The sequence below is a fragment of the Pelodiscus sinensis genome, chromosome 5 (assembly GCF_049634645.1).
Source record: "Pelodiscus sinensis isolate JC-2024 chromosome 5, ASM4963464v1, whole genome shotgun sequence".
NCBI lineage: Eukaryota > Metazoa > Chordata > Testudines > Trionychidae > Pelodiscus > Pelodiscus sinensis.
In genome coordinates, this window is record NC_134715.1 from 17,106,232 (window position 1) to 17,118,526 (window position 12,295).

Below are 12,295 nucleotides of genomic sequence, written 5' to 3' on the forward strand. Positions count from 1 at the left end.
AAGCCCAGTTCGAACTACCTAGTTCGTGCCCCGTGTAGCTGCGCTGCACGGGGTTCGAACCAGCGGGGTTTTAAAAATGGCGGCACCCCGCTTATGCAAATGAAGCCCGGGAAATTCAAATCCCGGGCTTCATTTGCAAGTGCGGTATGCCTACATTACCCTCCTAGTTCGAACTAGGAGGGTAGTGTAGACATACCCAAAGTGAATTTAAATTGATACCTTCTTTGAATCACTTCATACCACAGAAGTATTCACAGCCTTCGAACTGGAAGCAGCATTGAACCCAGCAGTTATCTCCACTAGCCAATATATTATGAATATAAACAAATTTTATTTCTACCACTTTAAGGTATCTCTTAGGCCTCTTGCTTAAATGCAGATATGTTTTTGGTAACTAGTATATTTTACATCTAACTGTATTTTAACTGGGTAAGGTTTGTATGCTGTATTAAAATTCATCAGTCCAACTTAAAGACATTTACTTTACCAGGCATCAATATACAACCTGTGTAACTGAGTTCAAAACAAGAATAATGTTCCTGAGTCAATGTGTTTTTTCCTCATCTCTTTGAATATCAATATATATGGAGACTTAATTATTTTTTTGTTTTTAGTGTTTTCAAATGGGACTGCAGAGTGAAATCATTAAATTTGATAGCATTCTACACATCTCTAAGATTTTAGTGAAGAAAAGAAAAGCTTAGCAATCTTAAGAAATCATTAACGATCCCTTTCTGGTACTTATTCAAAATGTAATCATCTGATACAACAAATGGGTCTGTAATTTTAGTAGTAATCTTGAAATTTTAAGAAAATTGCCTGTACCACAGAGCCAAACCTGCAGTTTTTCCCCTTTCATATTACTCTCACAAAATTCCTATTATTTCTCAGAACATACCTGTTTTTCCTATAAAATGAGAGTTTTGAAATCTAATTCCTGAGAAGAGTCTTAGTTAACTTCTTCTTACCATTAATGGTAAAGTCCTGGGGAGGTTTTCCCTGGGTTAATATCTTCTTGAGTTGTCACAATTTTTAATTAGCAGTCTTTTGTAGTTTGCATATAGAGATGGATAGGATAACTTAATCAGGGACTGTCAGGATAGTGGCACAGAATTATTAGGGAGAAGTGCTGAAATTATAGTAAAACAAAGTTATTTTAGCTTGTTTATATTAGAAGTTGGTTGCTGCCATTTTGTGGACTAAGTATGTGCCCTTAGGAGCCTCTTTATCTTATGAAGATGTCGTTGATCAATGCATCAGTGCATTTTGGTTTTTTGTTTTTTGTTTTTGATAAATGTTTCCTTTGTTTTTTGAGGCAGGAGATTCTCAGAACATGTTTAAGTATAGAGTTTTAATTCTCGTTTTGAGTTTTACCTCATTTGAGAGATTTCTTCAATTTTATTAGTTCTTTATAGTTAAAGTTAAGTTTTAAATGTATGTTTTTAGTTCTCAAAGCATTCATTATAAAAGTCTTAGAGTCTTTAAATAGCTACTAAAAAAAAGGTTGTTGATTCTTCATAATAATTTTGGAGAAATGATTCTTCAGGTGAAGGAATAGTTTCAAATGTCAAATGTACTACTAATTAATTTCCCATTACTTTAAATATTCTATAATTAAATGGCATCTTGTATTTCAAATCCATGTTCAGGTTGGTATTTAAACCATTTTACCAGTCACACAGCAATGATATTAGGAACCTTCCATTAATTAACATATTTGTAAGTATGCATTTCACAAAGGTGTTTGCCTAGTGTCTAAAGTTCAGTAAAGGCACAACCAAGTTGAATGACCTACCTTTAAACAGTTACCATTTTTATTAATTACATTTTTCATTAATATAGAGGTTTATCTCCTGTAACAGCATCCCTGAAAATTAGGCTAATTATTTGGAACTTTAGGGGATAGCTGAGTTAGTTTGTTACAGAAAAAAACAACAAATGGTCTGTAGCACTTTATAGAGTAACAAAACATCTACATGTTTTGTTAGTCTATAAAGTGCTACTTATTTGAGTGTTTATATAGATTCTCTAAGAGCATGTTTTGGCACACATTTGGGAACTGTTAGATTTAAATAAACTATATAACTTTCTCATTGTTTGCAAAGTTCCAGGTATTCTCTACAGGTCCACCAACTTGGGGAAATGGGGGCGGCAACAGCACAATTGCCTAGGACCCAGTGATTCTAAAGGGCCTGAGGTTCAAGCTACCGCCACCGGTACTGTAGCATGCTCCACAGTCCTGTGCGGTGCGCTCTGGCCAGCTCTGAGGAACGGTCAGGGGAGGGGGGAGGTAAACGGGAGCCAGGCCGTTCAGATGGCACTCGGGGCTGGCAGTCCAAGCCTCATCACTTCTGCCTGAGGCCGACACTTCCAGGAGCACAGGACTGCTCCCTCCTTCCCCCCCCCCCCCCCCACACACACATTGCCCAGAGACCCAGTGACCCTGTCAGCACCCCTGATTCCCTATAGTGAGTTGTGATGGTTACAGGGCAAACTGAATTTGGAACTACTTTCAGCCCTCCTGACTGTAGTCTCAGGTGAGAGGTCTTCCATTTTCACCTTTCTTAATGGTGGATCCATGTAGTCCAACCATTTTAAGGCTGGTTCTCTGGGTTTGGGATGTGAACGATTAGTCTACTATCCAATAAGCACATACTAATAAAGATAGCCGACATGCTAGTCAAGTAGTCACTCTCCCCCCCCCCTCCCCTTCGCTGCCTCTATTAGAGAGAGGCAGTAGAGGGGGGGAGATGGGGTGCTTCAAAGTGGCAGAACTGTGTGGAGCCTGGGGCCAAACTCTGGGCTTCACGCGGCTACTTTGAAATTCTGTGTGCAGCCCAGGGCCAGCTGGGAGTCCCCAGCTGACCTGGGCTGCATGCAGCGTTTCAAAGTTGTAGAGTCACGTGGAGCCCAGGGTCTGCCATTTAGAAATGCCGCATGTAGCCTGGGGTCATCTGGGGACTCCCCTGCTGACCCTGGGCTCCATGCAGCTCTGCCACTTTGAAATGCCACAGGGAACATTGGGTCAGAGATGTACTGCTTGAGTCCCCCACTAGCCTCTTGTTTCCCACAGTGCTTTCCCACAGCTGAAGTGCCCTTATCGACTAATCAAAATTTTACATCCCCACTCTGATCACCAACCATTTTAATGGACAGCCCCAGCTATGTCAAAACAAAGTAAATAGTCCTGCAGCACCTTAGAGACTTACAAAAACCACAGATGGTATCATGAGCTTTTGTGGGCACAACCCACTTCTGTGCCCATGAAAACTCACGATATCATCTACATTTTTTGTTAGTCTTTAAGGTGCTACAGGACTATTTGCTGTGTTTTAAGTTTTTTTTCAGTTACAGACTTACACGGCTACCCCTGAAACTTCAAGTCAAGGTGTTATTTTTTTCAACCAGAGTTAAATGGCATGCAGAGATACAACAAAGCTCTGTGTGTCTGGTTTGAATTACCTAAGCTTTATTTTCTTTCCTTACACATGTAGGGTTAGTTCCTCTCAGCACAGACATACTGCTCTTGATCTGGGCATGTCAGATGTCCCCCACAGCACTCTCTGTGTCACCGTCTGAGGCTCTCCTCCAGCTTCTGCTGATTGCTCCACTCCCTTTCCACAGTCATCCAAAACTTTAATAGAGTCGTATTCCCTTTGATCCTAGGCTCAGGTTTTGGAAGAATGAACCTTGCTAGCCTAGTAGGAGCTAACTGGATATAACCTGAGGTGAATTATGAGTTGATGCACATAAAAAGTTAACATGGATAACTGTCATTTTCCACATCAGTACAGAGAAATTTGGATATTACAGAAAACACTGTGGAAACCATGTCTATATAAGGAAAAGCAGAAAAGTTTTGCAGTATAGCAAACTAAAGAGTAGTGCAAGGAGGTAACTGTCTCTTTTGAGGGACAGAGTACCCTTGATTTAAACATGAGTTGGTGGTGGTTTTTGATTCCTTTCAGATTCAGGCCTCAATAACATTCAAAATCATTTCTATGGAAAAGTTTATTATAGCAACTGGGCACAATTTTGCAACACAAATGACCAACCTTGCAGAATGTGATTTACACAAAATTGTTCTACTTGAAAGACAAGATTTTTTAAATGGAAAAATACAGCTATAATGCTGTCATTGATTGTCATTTTTTAGTTAGCATAATATCCAATAGTTGGCTTAAGTGTAGAGTAATTTGTGTATAGCAATAGAAAAATATCAAAATTGTATTAGTATGGGTAAAATCCAATATACTTCACTTTGCCTTCATTTGCACAGTTAAGAAGAAATGTACGTTGTCCAGCAACAATTTTCAGTTCATTTTTTGATATTCTTAATGAAAAAAATCAGTAAATTCTTTAAAATGAATGAATATGGAACCGATGGAGGAACTGAAAAAGGAGACTAATGTATGCTCATACATTTTGTAAATTTAAATAACGACTTTAGGAATAGACTAGGAGCTGAGCTTTTAAAACAAAAATGGAATTTTCTGCATGCTTTCTATAAAACTTGAATATATATTCAAATAACTGTATTTTAATTAAAATATATAATTTCTCAGATGATCAAAACCAGAATTACAGAAATAAAGTGCTGTTTAAAGACATAAAGTTGGGGATACATCAAGTGTGGCCATCTTGTGACAAGCCAATGTTCTTGAGAAACCAGGAGCAAGTTATATAGAACCATCCTCCTTCTAAAGCAAATTCAATTCTAAGGGCGATTACCCAAAAACGATATATTCACAGCTCCCTTGCTTATTACAACTCAAAAGAAATCAGAGTACAAAAATATATTCAGTTGCTCTCAGTACTAGTAGGGCTTTGTTCTGAAAGAATGCAAAAATCTGTGCTCAAAATTCAACAGTGGATCAAATAGCAAATAACTTAATTTTCTAAGAAAAATTCTATCTTTTCTCTTTGGCTATGTCTGCACTACCTGTTTTGTTGGAAGAGGCAATGCAAATGAAGCACTGATTAGCATTTTCCTCATGCTTTGTTTGCATAATCTAGTCCAATCTGTTTTTGTGCAAGAAGTTTTTGCACAAAAACATGCAGTGCGGACGTGTCCGTTTTGCGCAAAAACCTCTTGTGCGAAAACAGATCGGAATAAATTATGCAAATAAAGGGTGACAAAATGCTAATCAGTGCTTCATTCGCATTGCCTCTTCTGACAAAACACATAGGCTGTGTCCAGACTCAGGGTTTTTTTCGAAAAAAGTAGCCTTTTTTCGAAAAAACCTCACCTGCGTCTAGACTGCAGCCGCGTTCTTTCGAAATTAAATCGAAAGAACGCGGCTTTTCTTTCGATGGCGGTAAACCTCATTTCACGAGGAAGAATGCCTTCTTTCGAAAGTTCCTCTTTCGAAAGAAGGCATTCTTCAATGTAAATAGGGCTTCTTCGAAAGAGAGCATCCAGACTCACTGGATGCTTTCTTTCGAAAAAGCAAGCCGCTTTTTCAAAAGTTCAACGTGCAGTCTAGACGCTCTCTTTCGAAAGTATTGCGTCCGTTCTTTGTTCTTTGATGCATACATTTACATTTGGCTATTCTAAAATGCATATTGATTGCTTGTGCCCACATAACCAGGTGAGCCAAATGTTTCTGACTCTAGTCTGCAAGTGCGTACATGGGGAACAGAGCCAAATCAGTGACCTGTCCTCTTTTTATATACCAGTCTCCTGCAAACTTAATTACAGCTGATTTTATGTTTTCTTCCTGGTCATTATTAAACATGCTAAATATCGTAAGGCCACAAACTGATTACCCTTACACCTTTATTTCCAGTCTGAAATAGTCTGCTGGAAACATACTCAGTTATGATTCCTGATTTACAATTGTATTTTAAGACTACCTGCACTGGAGTGGGGGAACAGGAGGTTGAAGGTTCTGCAGAGCCACTATGTACATGAAGGTGGGCAGGATGAGGAAAAGGGGTGAACAGAACATGGACTCCAAGCCTCCCATCCCCAGCATGTGTGGGGGCATAGTCAGACCAGTGCATTGGGGAGCATATACTGTGACGGAGAGGTCTTTCACCATTTACTCCCCTCCTACAGCAGTAGGGAGACTGTGACTATACTAGTCATCATCTCATCCCAAGAGCAGTGGGAAAACACTGCCTCTTGCTATGGGTTACATAAGACATGGTAGCTGCTGATAATACCAATTAGCCTCTCAGTGTCCATCCAAGACTTCAAAATCCTTGCTACTTTTAACTCTGGGTTACAATATCAGTCAGGGACGAGACAAGTTAGAATGGTGAGATAAGGAGGAGCAATTTCTACACAAAACGTGTCAGAGGACAAACTATGTTATTCTGTTAACAGACTTGTCAGCATGGACTCATGGATGAACGGAGCATAGCAGGGGCCTTTGATTTCTCAGGATTCAGGTTTTGTTTTGTTCTGAACCTTTCTCTGGTAGGCACAATGCGCAGTTGCAGCTGCAGTAGACAGAGAGTTACTTGCATAATGTTTAGCTGAACAACATTAACCTGTTGCAGCACAAGGGACTGAGAAGCCCAAATGTTTTCTCACCTGTGCTCCTCTTCAACATGATCTGGGCCTGACAATCAGAAAACACTGTTGTTGACAAAAGAAGGTACTGATATTTCAGTTCATACGTAGTTTAGTATATAAAAGAAAAGCCATTTAGAATTAGCAGTTTCCTTTTACCTTATTTTTCTAGTGGTGCTATTTATAACCTTCATCTTTAGTTTATAGAGGCAACTAGAAAATGTCACACATTTACCATATTGTCAGTGGGCATTTGAAAACACTTTTGTAATCACATTGACCACTAAAAGCCCAAAGAATTTATTGCGTCCTACTTCCAGCCAGATGCTGAACTAGCACAATTAAAAAGCGATTGTGATGTATGGGGGGGAGAGAGATGGAGATAATTTGTGGGTGAGGGGGATGTTGATAGATTGCAAGGAGAGATGAGTCATAATAAAGTTCATATAGTTGCTGAGAAAAAAATATATTGTGTGTTCTGTCTGCAGCTGAGGACCACCAAGTCTTAAACCTTTGTAGTGGGCAAACTCTAAATCTCCATGTTAATATAATCTGAAAATACCGGTAGGTCCGTAACAATTCATTTTGAAACAGACAATATCCAATTAATTGATCGTTCATTGTGAGTTATTGAATTTTGCCCAGTCATGTCAAAATGTGTTTTATTTGCACACAATCCCGCTGTCAGACACATGCTACCAAATCAGGGAGGGATGAGAAAAAAGGGGAAAAGCAAAATGACAAATAAGCATTTGTGAGTGGCAAATTAGTAGAAAATATGAACCTACATTTAGTTTGAACTTTTAGTCAGTTCTTAGATGGTAAGCAATATTGAAAAAATTAAGACAGAATATTAGTCAACATAATTGCTTGGTATGCTATCACACCACACCCCAGTGGGAGTTCAGGCCAATAAATTAACCCAGTTCAGTTGGTAGAGTTCCTAGGTGATAGCCAGCTTTTATTACACCTCAGTTAGCCATTTTATTCTTTCTCTCTCTGGCTCTCTGAATAGTCATGTTATTATACTTCAGCTCTTATTTTAAAAAGAATATTACTCTGAGATAGCGTAGTTAGATTGTGTGAAAATCCAATGTGATCTGAATTGATCAAATAAATGTTTGTGTTTTGGGAGGGAGGAAGCAAACTGTTAGGAAACACAGAATTTGATGGAAATGTATTCCATTTTTATTGATTTCTCTATTTATTAATTGTGGGCAGTGAAAGTATGAGCTTACACATTCTACTCATTACTCCCATAATATAAAGGTCTCTCACTTTTGGTTACAAACTGCTGTGACTCATCAGCCTCTGTTGAAACTACAAGCCTGATTCCAAGTCCATTGTGTTCAATAAGAAGTTCTCTCATTTATCAGTGTGGACTTCTGTTTCTATCTGTTTTTCCAAACTAAAACTGTTGCTTCTTAATGTGTGCACTAAACAGCTGACTGTGTCATATGTTTTCTAAAGAGTTCATACATTCATTTCCATTTCAGGACTAAAAGCCCATTAGCTATAAAATCTCCTATCGCTTGTCCATCTGTGTAGTTTGTAATTGGCTTCTTAAGAAAGGATATGTAACTTTGTTTCTGGTGACCACATTTATGAAGTTTTTTCAGTTTAAGTCCACTTTAGTTACTATGTATTATTCAAGCTAAATAGTATTGAGTACATTATTTTTCTTGAGAAATAATGAAGGATGCTTCCAGATACAGTATTTGAGATGAGGCTAAAACAATATTAAGATGCTTTACAGGTGAATCAGATTTCAATCCAACTAAATCTCCTGTGAAACTAGTATTAGAAATAGGGTTATGACTAGAAAATATTTGCTAGTTTTTTAAAACATTTTTTCCCTTCCATATGCAAGGCATAAATATATTGGGTATACGGATTTATAATCTGTCTTAATTAGCTAAACAAACTGAACTGAAAGCGCAGTACAAATTTAACCAAGTTTCATTGGCCTCTGAAGTTTGCACTGAGGTCATGCTTCTTTTCTCAACACTTCAATGCTCTCACGGACAGTACTGTAGGTTTCCTTTAATATTAGTGATTTCATTTCATTAACTGCTTGTCTAGGACTTGAGGGATGAAATCCTGGCTTCATTGAAGTCAATATGGGTTTTACTACTGATGATGTAATGGCAATCGCTCATTTCCAAGTATGAGCATCTTCCATGAGAGTTGTGGACCCTCAGGTGGCTAATAAGCCAATCCTTGAACCACAAGTTCTGTTACAGTGTGGACATATATTTCCAGAAACAGCAGGATGCTGTTGACCATGAGTAGAAGCCAGTCTCCCCTTCCTCTTCTGCTGCTTCTCTTCCTCAGCATGTCAGCAGGCAAATTCAGAATACAAGGAGCCATTGCGTAGGACTTCTCTCCATTTTGAGCAATCCTGGGCGAGTGTCTCCCAAGTGTCAATGTCAGTGTTCCACTTCTTTAACTTTGTTATCCTTTAGCAAGTCCTTATAACACTTCTGTTGTCCTCCCACGTTATGGTATCCTTCTTTCAGCTGAGAAACAGGACCTACTTTAGGAGGTGTTGGTCTGGCATCTAAACAACGTGTGACCAGTCCTGCAAAGTTGCTGATGGATGATGATTGTCTCAATACTGGTGGCCTATGCCTCTTCCAGAAATCTGATGTTAGTGTGGCTCTCTTCCCATTTGATCTTCAAGATCTTGTGGAGGCAGCGTTGGTGATACCTCTCAAGGACTTTCAAATGATGTCTGTAAGTTGTAAGATTCCAGACCCATACAATAGTATTGGGGGGATGATGGCTTGATAGATGAGAAGCTTGGGATATGTCTAGACTACACCCCTTTGTCGCCAGAGGGAGGTAAATTAGACATACCGAAATTGCTAATAAAGCGGGGATTTAAATATCCCGCACTTCATGAGAATAAAAATGGCCGCTGCTTTTTGCCGACGCGGCAATTTGCCGACAAAAAGCAGCAGTCCAGATGGGGATTGGTCGACATATCTGCCATGGTTGAAAGATAACTTCCAAGATAGAGAAAAATGATCCACATTCTCCAGTGCCTCTCTGTTGATTTTAGTAGATGGGGCATATGGTACCTCATTTAGAGAGGGCTGATGGAACACTTTGGTTTTCTTGATGTTGAGGGTGAGGGCATAAGCATCAGCAAAGACATTCAAGAGAGCCTGCAGATCTTTCTCAGAGTGGGTAAAAACTGCACATTCATCAGCATACTGATGTTCCACTATAGATGTGGTGGAAACCTTACTCTTAGCTTTCAGTCCATTCTGTAGATGATTTCAATGCCAGCTGGGAGCTCCCAGCAATGAGGTTGAAAATGACTGCCATAAAGACCACGAACATGGTTGGGGCAATGATACAGTCCTGTTTGACTCATATTTGTACTTTGAAAGGTTCACTCTGGGAACTAGTGCTGTTCAGAACAGTCGTTTTCATATTGTCATGAAGCAACTTTAGGACAATTATGTATTTATCAGGACATCCAATCTTCAAAAGTACAGTCCAAAAGGCACAGCAATTCACGGAGTCAAAAGCTTTAGTTAGGTCAATTAAAGCCATGAACAGGGGTCAGTTTTGCTCTCAACACATTTTTTGCAGCTGCTATGCAATCAAGATCATATCCACAGTTCTGCAACATGGTCAGAAGTCACTCTGTGTCTCCAGTAAAATGTCTTCTGATATCGGTAGAAAACAGGTTGCAAGGACCCATGCCAGAACATTGCCTGCAACAGCAAGGGGAGAGATACCACGAGAGCTCGGAGACCCTCTCAGTTTGTATGAGGTATACAATGCCATCAAGCAGATGAAGAATAATAAGGCAGCAGGGCCAGATGGGATTCCTATTGAAATGTTTAGAGATGGTGGACCAGAGTTAATTTGGCAGCTTAGCCTGCTTACCCTTCAAATCCAGATATAAGAGGAGATACCCAGTGAAATGAGAGACACCTTGATTAGGGATGTCAGGAAATGAGTAATTAGCTAATCGTGTAGGCGATATAATTTTTATTGACTATATGATTAGTCCATAAGGGAGGGCACAACTTGGGAAGAGGTGACTTTCCAAGTACTTTGAGATTGTAATGTGCTGTTACTACAGGCTTTATGGGTCTTTGACTGAGTATACAAACCCACACAAGTCAAGAAAGGTTTGATGGGCTCCTGGGAACTAGTCAGTACTATCCTATTACACACACATAGAGCAGGTCTCAGGCTTTGAGGGAGAAGCTAAAAGGGGAGAGCCCATCTCATCTGGTACCTGGAGCAGACCTCGAGCTCTCACTGGATGAAAGAAGGTTGACTGGATCCAGGAACTGGGGAAGACAATTAACTCTCAGAGCCTTCCTGGGAGATGGAAGAGTTTGTATTTCTTATAACTTAGGTAGAGGACTAAGTCACCTAAACAAAGAAGATGTCAGTAGGTGGATGGAGCAGCAGATGACCAGGAGGGAAACACACAGGTAGAGTCACTGCTGCACCACACCATAGAAAAGTGGACATGCAGAGGATCTAGATCTACACCTTGAATTGTACACAAAAATGAAACATTATGTTGAATGGTCATAAATATGCTTCTAACATGCTTTGACAGAAACAATGTCATCTATTTTTTAATTTCCTCTTTATTATGCAAGAATCTGAGAGGTTTGAATTCTTCTGGATAGGACTTCAGGAGAAAAATTCCCTGATTTCGATATGGTATTTTAATTGTGCTCTTATTATGCTAATTAAAAGTACAGTGGAAGAAATTCACATTCTGGGTAAATTATTATCCGTCTCTTCACCAATGATTGTAGCTGCTTACTAAGCAATTTGAATTTCTGAGATGTCTCTATTTATGAATCAGGAGAAATGAACATTAGAACTTCTGTATGCTTTGGCTTATTTCATTTAAGTTGGTTTTTGCTATTGGTGTATATGAGATACTTAATAAGTCAAGACTACGGAGATGTGATCACATGACTTTTTACTGATATTTAAATTCAGTTATAGGTAATTAGCAATATGGAATGTATCACAGCCTCCAGCTTCCTACTTTATAAGGAATCAGGGCCTCTTTGGAACTCTTAGGTGCACAGCATGTGAAAGTAGGAAACATAATGCAAAAATAGAAAGTGTTTCTTATGGAAGAGATTAGATGAAATTTGTGGATGTAAAGAAAGGTTTAGGATCATGAGGCAGAGAGAAATGAAGAACTGAAGTAAGTGCATGAATGGATAGATAGGAATTAATAATAATACACTCCAAAAGATATCAGACATTGCAAGGAAAAATTGACTCCCGCTATGTCTACTACACCCCTGTGTTGGCAGAGGGATGTAAATTAGATATTTTGGAAGTGCAAATGAAACAGGGATCTAAATATCCTGCAGTTCATTTGCATAATTGCATCATGGCACTGTTTTTTGAGGAGTACATTTTTTGACGAGTACAGGATCTTTCGAAAAAATGCCCCGTTGTCGAAAAACCGCGTCTAAACCAGAGTTTCGGTTTCGAAATGGTGCATGTTCAAAACAGCGCCATGACACAATTATGCAAATGAAGCATGGGATATTTAAATCCCCGCTTCATTTGCACTTTCGAAACATCTGATTTACATCCCTCTGCTGACAGAGGGGTGTAGTTTAGACACAGCCGCACTGTGGTAAGGTGGTCAGATTAGGAGTGTTTCTAAGACAGCAATGTTCTGTGCAAAAACCAAAACACACACATTAGAGAGAGTTAAAGGGCTAGAATTCTATGTACAGAGACTTGTGTTTTAACCACGACATC

The 12,295-nt window shown here is 39.2% G+C and overlaps 1 protein-coding gene across 6 annotated transcripts in view; it reads left to right on the plus strand.

Annotated features, from left to right (window-relative positions):
- CCSER1 (coiled-coil serine rich protein 1) overlaps positions 1-12,295 on the plus strand; it is a 1,130,035-nt gene that overhangs the window by 835,787 nt on the left and 281,953 nt on the right. The gene's annotated exons all lie outside the window — the stretch shown is intronic.